This window comes from Dermacentor albipictus, chromosome 6, assembly GCF_038994185.2.
Source record: "Dermacentor albipictus isolate Rhodes 1998 colony chromosome 6, USDA_Dalb.pri_finalv2, whole genome shotgun sequence".
NCBI lineage: Eukaryota > Metazoa > Arthropoda > Arachnida > Ixodida > Ixodidae > Dermacentor > Dermacentor albipictus.
This window is the reverse complement of record NC_091826.1, coordinates 24,367,185-24,381,908: the sequence shown is the minus strand read 5'-3', so window position 1 is coordinate 24,381,908 and position 14,724 is coordinate 24,367,185. Positions and strand designations below refer to the sequence as shown.

At 47.0% G+C, this 14,724-nt stretch overlaps 1 protein-coding gene across 2 annotated transcripts in view; it reads left to right on the top strand.

The window, feature by feature from the left end:
- Positions 1-14,724, top strand: part of Grip (Glutamate receptor interacting protein) — a 143,895-nt gene that overhangs the window by 40,150 nt on the left and 89,021 nt on the right. The window lies entirely within an intron of this gene.

The window sequence follows — 14,724 nt, the reverse complement described above, 5'->3', positions numbered from 1 at the left end:
TCCCACGTTGCCCGTCGCTGTGCGCTGTAGGGGCTTTCGAGTGCCTTCAATACAACGGGCTGCCCCACCCCCCACCCCCGCCCCCTGCTAGATGAAACTGCGAAAAGAGCTGCCCTTATTGAACGTAACTCCACCATTGTGTTCGCGGCTGAAAAAAAGGGGGGCACTATCGGCAGTCTGGGCAAACTCTCCGGTGGCTGTTCTGAGTTCTCACTGGTGGTTTTTTGTTGTTAATTGAGCAGTGTTGAGCGGCTCGTTTACGGCCGCTTGGCTTATTTATTCATTGCTTTGTGCGACAGAATGGCCGCGTTATTTGCTGAGAAGTTTAGTGACGTGTTTGTGTTATTACGTGGCAGTTTTCTTTCCTTTTTTTTTTCCAGTCGATTGACAAGGACACAGAACAGTCTTTGCCGACGTATGCTGATGACTGCTGCTCGTAATTTATAAACTGAGTCGCCGTTTTATCGCGTGTTTGCAGACTTGCAGTGGCTGACCCGCTCTCTTGTTCGTCAACTTTTCTACGAAGGTGCTCCCCCTCCACCATCTTTGTACACTCTTCGGTACCTGGTGACGTAAAACGGCGATAAAAAAAGACGTATAGACGACGCTTTTGTACGCTGTTTGTTCGTCACCACGAAACTTTTCCAACCCACCCAACTTGCCACACTTAATCGCCAGTCTATAATCTCCGTTACGTGTTGCATAATTACGGCCAAGGTCGCGCATTGTGCATCAAGTGGAGGTGCAAAGGCATCTCCACCTGATGCTGACGTGTCAGTGACGGCGAAGAACGACACAGTGTCGAAACATCGAGGTGCAAATTTAATTCCTTATTGGGCGAACTTGCGCCCAGCAAAACGAGTACACACTCAAACTCTAACGATATAGCGGCGAGCAGAGTCAGCAATCGTCGAAAATCTGATCTGCGGGTCAAGCGCAATCGACGTCACCAAAGTTCCAGCGCAATCGTTGGTTCCTGCGTTCCTTCCAGAGAATGCTACACAACTCGCGTCGCGCATTCAATCAGATTACACAAGGTTCAGTGACAACAGACACAGCAGATAGAATCAAGGATAACCTTCGAGTAAGTTCCAAATCATGCAGGCAGGTCTTCCGTTGAGCGATAACTTTAGGTTCTTAGCGGATGAAATACAGTCCTAGGAAAGACAGATAAATAGGTACACGTGTCAATATATATACAGTCAAAGTTCATTTCAAACTCCAAGTTGTAGGTCCCGGGGCGAAAAGTTACCAAACAGAACTCGAGAGCTCCCATAAAACCGCGCAATCAGTCAGCGGCAGGTCATAGCTTAAATTGGGGACGTCTACGAGTTAATACAACGAAGCGATAGGTAATGTGTAGTCGCTGTTATCGACCGTACAGGGTTAGACCTCAATCAACGTTTTCTTTTTCTTTCTGTCTCCGTTGCGTTACTAGGCAGAACTGACGCTGCAGTCTTCCATCGAGAAACGTTTCGACAGCACGCCATTATTAGAGGAAATTGAGCCCGCTTGCGAGGAAGCCAGGCAACCATGGGCGTCGGTAATCTGCAAGCATTGCCGCGGGCGTAACGAGTTAGCACGAACTCCCCGAAAGTTTTTTTTTTCTCTCTCCACACGGCGGACAGATAAGAGGACGCCAGCGGTTGAAGCAAACAAGAGCAGTATCAGAAAACGTGAAGCTTAAAAGATAGCATTAATACAATTCATCCTACTTTATAGGGCAGGGAAGAAACGGTATACCTACGTAGACTGAACGATCGCTTCGCATTATCCGAAAGAAGCCGAATAAAAAGAAAATCAATAGATTGCCCGAGTACCTCATGTTTTATTCAAGTGGCCGAATCGCCAAGAAGCCAGCCAGGCTACCCAGTCAGTATATATATATATATATATATATATATATATATATATATATATATATATATATATATATATATATATATATATATATATATATATATATATATATATATATGAAGTAAAGCATGGCCATGTTTGTTGAGCTGAACTGAGATGAAACCAAGCAAGCAGATAACAGGGCCAAATAAAGAAAAAACGATCAAGAAATGCATCGCTTGGCCCTCGCTACTCTTTCTAAGACTGTGGCGGGCCTTCAAAGCACCGACGAACAGCAGATGTACAAAATAAGAGGGCACAGACAAAAAGATGAAAAAGAGAGAATGCTGGAACGAAACGAAATCGGCGAGGCCAGTTGTAATCGCGGATAAGAGCTACCCGACTTTTTTTTTTCTTTTTTTCTTTAGGCCGCGATTTTTGCATATGCAAGGGCTGTTAAAAAACTTGCAAAGCCCAGCAGGTCGAAAACAAGCCGCGTATTTTTATCGCTTCCCGCTGCATTTCCAATGTCTCCCGAACGACTCACAGCCCTCCCTCTCTCCCCCCCCCCGCGCTCCTCTATTCCCAGCTTCCAGCTTTTTCTATCCCATACTTCCCCCTTTTCGAGCTGGTATCTTACGAATTCCCTCGTTCGGCAAACGCGAGACATTCTGCAGAACCAACCGGGCGATAGAGAGAGAAAAAAAGAAAAGAAACTAAGCGAGGCCAAAAATACGGTGCGGAAAGAGTGAACCGAACCACCGCATTTACAGTTCAGCTAAGCTCTGCTTTTCGGAAACAGCACCGCAAGAGGAAACAGTGAAAAGGCAGCCGCCACACTATCGTATGTATTCGAACATATATGCTGGGCCTCGATGTTAGGCGCGTACCCCTTAAAAATTCGAAAGGTAAGAAAAAAATAAAAGCTATCTTTCAATGTAAGCGAAAAAATAAACAAATAGTTTACTTCGTTCTCTGAAAATACGAAACTAAGGCGGGTGAGAAAGAATGCTGCTCATTGTAGGCAGTTTGGCAAAGCTCTCACCTCCACCGATAACAGTACAACCAGCACGAATATTAACACATAAAAAGCACGAAATATTCTAAACCCATTCATAACACACGCACATACACAAAGATAAACAACTCTTCTCTGTAACATACGTTCAGTGACGTAAGACAAACTACTATAGTACAGGTCCCTTATCTCTTTTTTCCGTAGGACACTTGTCTTTAACAGACTTTCTTTTTTAAATGCATAAGCATTTCTATGCCGACCTAACGAGGAAACCTCCCCGTTCGTTTGTTACGTAAGAGAACCGCCATAAAGAAATTAATGTATAAAGCAAAAACAAATTCGAAAGGAGAAACGTTGACGGTCAGAAGTCCAGTGTCTTACCGACTGGACTGAAGACCCGCTTGTGTTTTTTTCATTATTACATGGGAGCAGAATTTTCAGCAGAACAAGAAAAATAAAGCGCTACAGAAACTCAAGGCGTCTGAAAGCACATTCAAAACTCAGACAAGCGCATGTGCAAGCGACCAACAAGGACATCCAGTCCGGCGCTGTTTCTTGTCACACACTACGTCACATGTCTGACCGCCGCCGTGGTCAGTTGCTTCGCAGCTGCTGGGGACCCACTACGACCGTAAGCAGCAGATTCCCGAAAACAACGACCGAGTGCTTCTCGGTGGTTCAGCGTGCCCGTCGCACATTTCACTGCGCCAGAGGCTATGTAGGCCAAGTAACATGAACATGTCATACGGTGGGTCACAGGGATCTTTAGAAGGTAGGAAACAAATTGCGCATGGGGTGACATCTCACTGGGCTAAACGTCCACGCTTGCAGAGGATGAGTATATCTGAACCGCACGAACGTGTCGTACCGGCAGTAGAAAACAAACGTCCAAAGAGAACAGTTTCTATGAAGGCTTTTGTTTAAATATTTGGCCATGGTCGAATAAAGAGCCATCTCTAGGACCACATGTAGAGCCGACCTGTAGACCAGATTTCGACGACCGACGTGGGCTATCGCGCTGCCTTGAGTGTTGCTTGTTCTTATGGACACAAAGGAGTCAGGCTCGTGACTGACAGATTTCGGCACTGACGGGTTCCTCACCGCCGCCACATCGTGACAATAGTTTAACGAAAACCATCACCCTACATTCGAGTAAAGACGGCATGCGTATATACAGTGGGCGCGCGTGTATTGCCCGTATTTAGGTCACGCGCGGCCGGCCCGACGCTGTGAACCCATCGGAGGCGCGAAATGAACAACGTCGCAGGGCGTCCAAGCGCAAAAGAAAAAAAAAATGGCTGTGGCTTAGCTAAGGTTAAGCCCAGGATGCGAAGCATACTAGCCTTTATTTTAGTTGTTGAACCACTGTTTAGCCTGGTGAACTGCTGTTGCTTGGCTATATTTGGTTCGGCTAGACGAAGAAACAACTCACGCAGGCGAGCGCACGAGCTGAGACCCGGCTGTGTAGCTACGCGGCCGCAAGCGAGCGCACGAGTTGAGCCTCCGCTTTTGCAGCTGTTATGACGTCATATGGTGGCTATACGCGGCCGCGCGCGGCGCAGCAAGGAAGAGCGTGGTTGTGCGGCTAGTATGCTTCGCATAAAAGCAGCTGAAAGTTAAGAGACCCCGTAAACAGAGGAGACGCTGTAGTCCTCTTTCTCGCACAAAAACTCGTTAAATCTGCAAAGGCGTCGGAGGCTACATGCGGGCGCTCGCCCGTCAGTCCTCCTCCGAATTTGAATGATTAAGTTCAAATTCGTCGCCCGACATCGAACGCGGCGCGGCGAGAAGGGACTCTCTCGACGTCGTTCTCGGTCCACTGATGTGCGCGGCGCCGCTCCGCTGGAACTCTTCCCGGAAAGCCTCCCCACCGGGCCCTCATTTCGTATGCGAGACGCGCCGGTGTCCACGGCGGGCGACTGGCGCTCGCCGGTGACTCGCACCCGTCGTGCGTATTTGAATACGAGCTGAAAACGAGGACGCAGTGTATCGATGTCTCCTGCTGGCTGTTACGCTCCGGTGTGTCGTTTGAAGGGAATATACGGCGTGAAAGAGCTGCAGGGGCGCATCTACGCACGCCTCGCTTGATATAACCTGTGTGACGGAGCTCCGGCTAGAGAGAGAGAGAGGGAAAGAGAAAGATATAAACAAAGGAGAGACAGGGAGATTAACCAGATAATATCGGCGGTTGGCTGCTCTGTGGAGCACTAAATGGTGCAAGCGCAAACGTGTGGTGCTGTGGAACACTTCCTCCTGCCAAGCGTGCTTCGTTCTTGGCATACTTGTTCTGCGGTGAAGGCAACTCGTAGTACGGGTGGTGAGTGTTTGGTTGTGTAGCGTGCACGCACGTTCTCTTTCTTCGGCGAACAGGGTTATCGACCTTTTTTGGTGGTCATGGATTGCGATGCGCAAGTAAATAATAGCGTGACGTGGTCGACGTATGAGTTTCGCATATTTCTCTGGAAGTCAGCAGTGGCTGTCAGCTGCTGGTCAGCGCTTGTGTTTGTCCTTTCCGCTAGCTTCACGTTTATCTTCCCGTATTGCGGTGCTTTGCGCTGCAATCACGCGGGATATTTCTCACTCACTCACTCACTCACTCACTCACTCACTCACTCACTCACTCACTCACTCACTCACTCACTCACTCACTCACTCACTCACTCACTCACTCACTCACTCACTCACTCACTCACTCACTCACTCACTCACTCACTCACTCACTCACTCACTCACTCACTCACTCACTCACTCACTCACTCACTCACTCACTCAGTCGGTCAGTCAGTCAGTCAGTCAGTCAGTCAGTCAGTCAGTCAGTCAGTCAGTCAGTCAGTCAGTCAGTCAGTCATTGAGGCTGGCCAGTCAGGTCTGCAGATGATTCGTTCATTTACATACCTGACTGACCTGCTTCACTGACTGACTGACTGACATAACATAGTGAGCGAGAGTAAGTTAGCGAGCGGGTAAGAGAGCGTGCGAGTGAATTAGAGATATCCCGCGTGATTGCACCGCAAAGCATGAATGAATGAATGAATGAATGAATGAATGAATCCTGATGTTCACTCGCTCTACTCAGTGAGTCAACGAATAAGTAAATAAATGAACCGATTATTTGATAAATAAATAAATAAATAAATAAATAAATAAATAAATCACTTCTGATAACTCTGCATTGGCAAGACGACGCCGAATACGGTCGACTGCCCAAGGACGATCACCGTTCCCGTCGCAGCCATCACCCCTTTCCGCCCGCAACGCTCGCAACCTGCCATTAAACAAAGCCTCGCCATGTCGTAGGCCCGACCTGTTGACCTCGCTTCCGGGTCACTCAGTCAATAAACGTTTCCCCTTGGCCGTTCCCCACAGATCGGCGATCGTAACCGCTAGACATCATTGCGTCCGTCGCTATAGCAGCGCTGACCGCCAATCGAGCCGCAACTGCGGTCGTCAGCCTTCGTGTGCTAAAGCAGGGCGTCCCATTTTGTCTCAGCTTTGTCCGAAGAGTGTTTGACTTGGGCGGCTTATCTCCACGACGAATACAAGTGCGGCGAAGGCGAGCGCCGAAACCGCTTAATTATCGGCGACGATATTCGTGCAGGAGACAGTATAGGTCACGGACGCATGCACATATAACGGGATAACAATAACTTTACAAGTCCTTTACAGGTCCTTCCTCCGTCAACTTTACAAGGCCTTTACAGGTCCTTCCCCCGTCACAGCTAGCGCTTTCATTTCCTATCGGCGTGCTGTATGAAATCTATGACGTACAGCTATAGCTCTAAGCAATATAGGGCAGCCGGGAACCGTGGCCAACGGTGAGATTCAACATCACCGACGATCGCTCAAACGCCGGTGCGCTTGCACATGTCGTGCAGTGACCTGAAGGTGTAGCACACAAGAGAAAACGAAAACCTAATTGAATGCTACAAAAAGCCAGCACACTTCAGCGATTCCTCCAGCTCTGAGCTCTCGTCGAGGGGGAGGACGTACACCCCCTAAGATGACGATGATGACGATGATGATGACGACGATTATGACAACGATTATGACGACGATGATCAGGTATGAATGATGGTAGTGGCGAAGTTGTACCTAGCAGCTGGGCGGCTATTCTGTAAGAGCCCACCTAGTAGACTGTCCATTTCAGCCGTTGCTGATTGGCTAGGGCCGCTCGTCTCCTCCTCGCTCACACAGCTGCATCCAATCAGCAGCGGCCGAAATGGACAGTCCACTAGGTGGACTGTTACAGAATACCACACCCCCCCTCCCCTCCCCCCCCCCCTGCTTCGTTTGCCGCTTCCCGTCGCGTGGTGTAGTTAGCATAAAGGATCTGCCGCCAAATGGCGGGTTAATCTTCGCAGTGTTCTTTGCCTCGGCATGTCGGTCGGAAGAAACGCAAGGGGCCACCGTGTATGTGCTGTGCCATAGCCTCCTAAATAGAGGCTTCCTATACAGAGGCTGTAGCTACATCCAGCGGTCCAGCGCCGATTTCTCGATTCGCACATCGCACTGTAGGCCGAGTCCGGTGCTATAGTGCACTGCGAGAAATCCGACCCGAAATACGTGCACTGCGGTCGGGACTACGAAGAGCTTCGAATAATGCGATATTTCGAATAAAGCGATATTGTTATAGCGATGGTCTATGTTCCGTACATTCCGGAGCGCGAGCGATTCGCGGTGGTGATGTCGGAAACATACGCGAGTTTTTCAAGTGCTCGCGAGATATACTGTAAACAAATGTCAAATTTACAGCAACTAAAAAAAAAGAAAAAGAGGGAAGGCGGCACGCGAAGTCGCATTGAAGTCGAGGCAGGAACATTTTCTCTATATGGCGCGTGCGGTTATCAAAAAGAAACGAGCAAGCAAACAAAGTAGCTAGCTAACAACGAGTTTACGAGGCGGGTGGCTATTTCCAAAGGCAGAACGTGCCGCGATGACCATACGGCGGTCGTGAAAAAAAGAAAGTAAACAGAAAAGTGAAGGGAAAAATAGAATAAAAGAAACCCGACCATCATTTTCCGGACCAAAGCGTGCGCTCGCTTCTTCCGCAACCCAGACTTCGTCGGCGTGGGACTGCAGTCCGTCCCTTTTTCAGGTGCGGGTTGAATTGCGGCACACTTCCATCGTGCCGTTGTTTATGTTTTTGTTTGTTCGAGCGAATGACCTTCGTGCGCGGCACGCCGCTACACTGCAACGAAAACGGACTCGCGGGTGCGCCTTTCTATTTCATCCGTGAACCCCCGGCCAAAGGTAAAAAAGCTCGCAAATTCCTTTGCCCTCTGAATCAATCCTCCATTCTAAAGGCCTCGCACGAAAGAAAATACGGAAAAAAGAAATGTACGAAGGCAGTTTCTCGAAATTGTTATTATCGTCGTTATTTTTTGTTACCTGGTTCTGTCAGTTTCACGGGCACTCTCGCCGGTGCTTTTATTGCGCTACATTATCGTTCTTATATATACTTACTCGCGATGCGTCCTGCGGGGGCCCGAAAACATGATTTACCGCAATCCGACGATTTGAATTTCGTTCACGTATTACTGGGTAGGCGCCACTGCTGGATATTGGAGCGAGTCTTTATTGAAATAAGTAATGGATGGTCTGAAAAAAAAAAGCCATTATCGCGCGCAACTTTGTGGGTCGGTGAACACTGAACACTTGCGGGAGAACGCGAAGGCCTAAAAAGAAAGGAATTCGCAATGTCAGCTTCGCTTGCTGGGGCTGAATTCTTTCGTAAGCGGGAATGCTCCTTTCTCTTTTTTTAAATGTTTTTCTTTCTGGTTTATAGCTTTTGGGCTCCTGTTTTAGTACTATATATGCAAACTGTCCCACGTAACTCGTGCCAAAAATTTTAGAATGTGCAAGTGCTTCGTAGCTGGACGAAACCAAGGTAATGTTTCTTTTGGCGTCGCCTGAGGCAAGTCAGACGTTTTTGTTTTCGTATTTCGCCTAAATTACACGATTACGTGTTGTTACTTAATCAACTGTTCAAATATTATATTCAGAGCAGAAGTGGCAATGAGAAAATCGCAGACCATCCTGAAAAATTCCCGATCCGGCTTTCTGTTGCTCAACACGCACAACGTAAACGTTTTTTTCTCCAAGCCCGAAAGAAAGCCCACTAAATACAAGAAGTATCGCGCGGCGATGGTAACGCCCGCAAATTGCATGTACGAAAACATGTATGCGTGCTCTGTCGACAAAGGAACAAGTTTAATACTTCCAGAAGTGTGGCAGACGCGTAGCCCATCCAGAAGTGCAACTCTTCGAGCAGACGGCCACGGCATGCGTCATAACGGCGTCTTTATGTGTCAGCGCGAAGCATAAAGAGTTGTCGCTATAAACTTGGGCGCGCTTCGTCAAAACCGCAGTAGCAGGCCCGCCGTACATTGCCCAAGATACTTTCGCAAGCTCGTGAAGAGAGTGCGATGTTCCGGCAGTAAATAACCACAGCCTTAAATATCCTGCGAATGGGGTACGCCAAACAGACGGCTTGCTCAGCGGCCAAAATCAATATGTCATCTGCAATATACGCAGGCGAAAAGGAGCCGCCGTCTTCTCGGCCAATGTTAACGGACAGCACGAACTGATATTTTCTTTTTAAAGACTTGGTGTGGCAGTTCAGAGAAACGTAGGGTTTCGAAGCGAAAGCAAAGCCGTACGAAAGTTCCAAACTGAAGTAGAGACACGACGATGGCGCACTCAAACGCAAACACCACTCGCGTATATTGCAGATGCAGACGACACGAGTGCCCTCCTATACAGATAAGCACGAAGAGTAAGTAGTGCCAGATACTCCATGTCCTCTTTTCTTTTTTTACATTCCAGCCTCGACTGAAGAATAACGAAAAAGAAATCCAACTGTAACTGAAGGAAGTTGGCCACCGAAACTGCTCGTCTCGGGAAATCTCTCAATAAAACATGCGAAGCCGAGATCCGCGCGGAGCAGTTTACGGAGAGCCGAGAGCTGCGAAACTGCGGTATATGCGTACAGAAGGAAGCAGACGACAGATTCGAGTGGAGATTCACGGGCAGCAGACGACGCTGTTCGCGCCTCGCTGCCAATAACACTACATATCGGGGTCGCGCCTGTCAGAGAGTGTGTCGACGCCTCTCTATAGCTTCTCCGGAAGGATCGATCCAGTATGCCGTGCTTCTAAGTGGAGAGTCGCTCTTTTTGCCGTTGAGGGTACGATGAGGCGAAATAACTAAACGAAAAAATGTGAGGGGGAGGGGAGGCAGTAGCGTACGCATGCTCGTCACTACAGATGTGCGGTGCAGCGAGAAGATATTGACGCACTCTAAATCTCACCGACGTAGGTTCCACTAAGCGGAACACGTTTGCAGAAGTGTTCCACTTCGGGGAACGTATGTGCTATGCGATTAAGATCGTAGCGTTAGGCCGAGTTCTTTAATGTTATTTTGAACCTTATTTTTCAGATGTGGAAAAACGGGAAGGTATGGGCTTCGTCAGTGCCGGCTATTCAGAAATCCCGTATTCGTTGCTCAGGCAAGAGTAAGAAAAGCAGAAGAAAGAAGAAAAATAACATGCACTATGCACAAACGTGAACACACTTCACAAGATCGCAAAGAACGCCTCACTACGGGAACCACTTACGGAAAGCACAGTTCGGTACTTGGGACATTCACCCGTCACACATCAATGACGTAGTTATAATAAGCGACATTTCTACGGTTTGAGCTAGATAACAGTAGATAACATCTCCACCAGACCATTCAAGCTTGTTTCTCTCTATCTCTCTCCCCCAAGTATAGATAACATTATTTCGAGAAGAAATATACGCAATATTTTACTAGTTAAGGACTTTTGTATATAATTTATAAACTAATTACTTTGCGGTACATATTACAATTTACGAATTGTAGCCGGATACTACGTCAGTTATATCCACTTGGAACGAATTTTTATGACACCACTTCAGAGATATCGGTTCCCAAGGTTTGCGACAAAATGAATTGGTGTTCCAGTAACTTTTGAGCTTTAGTTGTATTAAAATGCGTTTCGATAATAAGAAAGTGATAGGAACAACAGTGCATTTTTACCGCAAATGGATGCGCCTTGTGAAATCACTGGCTTCCGCTTGTGCATATCGATATGTGTGCTATAGTAATTGGGTAAAAACGACTATGACGGAATTTTAGTTTATTGGTCAATTATACATTTTGATTTCCGGTGTAAGTAACGTACACCTCTTCAAGTAATCCAGACCAAGAGGTAGAGAGAGTTCTACTGTATGCCACGTGCAATTAAAGAAAATCAAATTGGTGACGTTAAAATAAAACCCCTGGTTTATAAGGCAGCTATACTTGTACATCAACCTGATGGCAGAATCGCGGCGAGCACAATAAGCAAAAAAGAAAAAAATCACAGTTGTAAGAGCTTTTAGTTTGTTTTTTGTCACCCTATTCCAGGCAGGGTAGCATATAGGCGAAAACACGCTGTCTAAACACTCCGCATTTTCAACAAAGAGCTTTCTCTCTCTCTAAAACTAAGTGAAGAACGCGCCCTTGTGGTTAAGACAGGAAGAACTGTCACCAACCCGACAGAAGCACGAAGCTACAAAGAAAACCATGCTGGTTTCCCAGAAAGAAAGCTTCGTCGAAGAAAAAATTTTCCTGGTTCGGGTGTCGAACCTACGACCAATACGCTTCCGGGGCGGTCTCTGTCACGCCTCGATCTAATTGGGCTGTAGAGCTCGCTAGCTTGTCAGGGAATGAAATATCAACGATTCTCGCTGTACCATTCATCCCAGCCTAGTGCAGGGTAGCAAACCGAAAGCTTGAATCCGGATTACATCTATCTATCTATCTATCTATCTATCTATCTATCTATCTATCTATCTATCTATCTATCTATCTATCTATCTATCTATCTATCTATCTATCTATCTATCTATCTATCTATCTATCTATCTATCTATCTATCTATCTATCTATCTATCTATCTATCTATCTATCTATCTATCTATCTATCTATCTATCTATCTATCTATCTATCTATCTATCTATCTATCTATCTATCTAAATCTTTGCGCTATCCATTCTGACTGCGCGCGAATTTGTGAATTCGGCGTTCGATCACGTGACTGCGGCCGCTGCGCTAGCCTCGGCAACCTTTCACAGTTTCTCCGCGACCGAGCGAAAACATATAGGAGTGCGGAAGGACACATTCTCGGAGTGCGCAGATAAGAAGCCATCGAGTCAGTCGTCGCTGGTCTACCTTTATTTCTTTTCTTTTTTTTTTTCTCCCGAAACAAGCTCGGCCACCCGCCGCCCTCCGACCCAACTCTCTTCTTCTTACGTGGGACTAAATGACACCGCGTAAAAATACATCCGCTCCCCGGAACCCCGTCGGGCGGCTCGAAACGCGAATTCCGACGAAAAAGAAAAGAAAAGAAAGTAAATCAAAGGCTACGAGAAACAGAAGAGAAGCTGCTCGCCATAACGGAGCAGGGCTTGTTTCATTTTCACTACGCGTCTCCTCAATTTTCTCTCCCGTTTAAACCAGCATCTGCGCTGGTGTGCGTTGAAAATAAATATCACGATGAAAAAAAAAACAGCACATAAAAAGTCGTCGCCTTGCGGAGGCTAATGACTTCAAACCGGCGCCGAATGAGGTTCCTGTGGGAGTACACGCCAGTCGCATTTGGGATGGGGGGCGGGAATACATTTCGGTTAGACAATTCGATGCGCACAAAACAGCTCAGGAATGTAGAAATGTCTATGGCTATGTCTAAGCTACGACTACGAAATGTTACGAGGCAAAGTGGGCGAAAGCGTAAGCGATGTCTAATACGTCCTTTTTTTTACTCTTGGACTACTTCAGGTAGGCAATTACCTAGCGTTAAGTGTTGTTAAGTGTTAAGTGTTAAGCCTCAAGTGTTGAATAAATAGGGGCAACATGGCGCGCACGAGAGTCGCTTATAGGGCAAGTTGGCACATAGTTTACTGAATGGAGTGCAAGCAAACGAAAAGCGAAACCGAAAAAAAAATGTGAGTGAGATACAAAGAAGCAGAAAGGTGCTTGACTAACAACTGACATTATTTCTTAAAGCCAACGCCCCCCCCCCCCCCTTCCCAAGACCAAACCGAGCGTGCGCGACAGAACTGCCCAGTCACCTTCGAGGCAACCGTTCTAACTACATGCGACAATATTTATCGAGAAACCCCAGCTCTTCGCTTGTACGGAACACATATGGCGCGCTCACGTACTTGTCCCGACGAAGTTTGTAGATATGAAAAGCTTCTATTATCTTCCTTTTCTGTTACGTCTTAGTTTTTCGAACTACTGAAAGACGTTACCGAAAAGGAGAGTGCTCCCGTAATGCCAGCGCCTTTCACCAACATGGCGACAGATGGCGCTACCGATACGTTGCAGCGAAATCGGAATTTTCTAAGTGATCCGGAGTTCTCCACTACGGCGTTCCTCGTTACCATTTCTGCAGTGTAGGGACGTTTGATCCGGCAATTTATTGGCTAGAGTATCGATTCGGAAACACCCGAAATCAACCAGTTGTCTTTTAAAAGTTCTAAATAGCACAAGGCACTCCAATTGTCGTTATCATTTCGTTTTGACCTAAATCGCCAACGCAATTAATTAAGAGTGGCCAACTACGCTGCTTCGTCCTGACACTGCAGAGAAAACGAGATTGTCTCGACCACGTTACGCTGGAAGGCTTAGCAATATTCAGGCAGTGCGACTGGCTTGATATCGGAAAAGGTTAGCGTCAGGGGGGGGGGGGGGGGGGGTTGAATGGAAGGTGATACCGTGGACAAGACAAAGCGGCGTGGTTTCAAAGCCACGCATGGCACGGCTACATTATAACACGGAATTCAGTCCCACTACTAATACGTTCGCGCAGAAACTTCCTTTGGGCTATCTGATTGTTCATGGCGAAGTTCCTGTCGGAGTAACGAGCGGCGGAGAACGAAGAGGACCGGAAGGCAAAGTGCATAGGGCGTACGCCCAACTAGCAACTGAAGTATGTTCAAAGGAAACGTTCGTATTTCAAGCTCATGCTGCATACCATTATACAATCAAAAAACACAAGGAAACAAAAAAAGCAAAAAAAGAAACTGTACAAAAAAGAAGGAGCACGCCTGATCACTAACCCGAGGCCGTATGATCCGTTTCTTTCGTCAGGGGTTTTCTTTTTTCTTTTCCTTGTACGACTTTTTAAATTTAAGTTCTGGGGCTTTACGTGCCAAAACCACGATATGATTATGAGTCACGCCGTAGCCGTAGCCCGCCGAAATGCGCCGTAGCCACGCCGCATTTCGTCATCACCTAATTTCATGACTATGGAGGAGCCCCACAAAAAGGCACATCTTTCAAATCTCTGCTTTCTTTCTTCCTTTTTTTTTAAATTTCGCGCCGGAACCACACACAAGTTCAGTGTGGCCTCAGTGTGACGTCGCAGATTTCGAGGTACTTTTTAGGATTTGGACCACTGCGGATCGGTAAATGTTCTTGAAACCAGGTAAGTTCCGCCTAAAACTGTTTCGAGTACGACGTAATCCGTCTTTACCGATAAAAAAAATAACTAGGCCCGAGCAGACTACGTCAAAATCGGTGACGTCACGTTGGACTGGGGATGTCACGAATTCACGACGTCACGCGACGTCGAGGTGCTGTCACCTTGAAGGCTTACCAGGTGTCCTCACATGGTAAGGATGTCTTTGTTGGTATTTGTAGAAAGGTTATTTACTAATGCGGCTCAAATTACTTTTATCTAGAGTTCCTTATGCCCCACAAGAACCAAATATTTACCGAAATTAAAACTTGTTCACGTTAGTTTTGGTCATGGAGCACATTCGGGCTAAAAACGATGACATGATAGTTGGTTTCT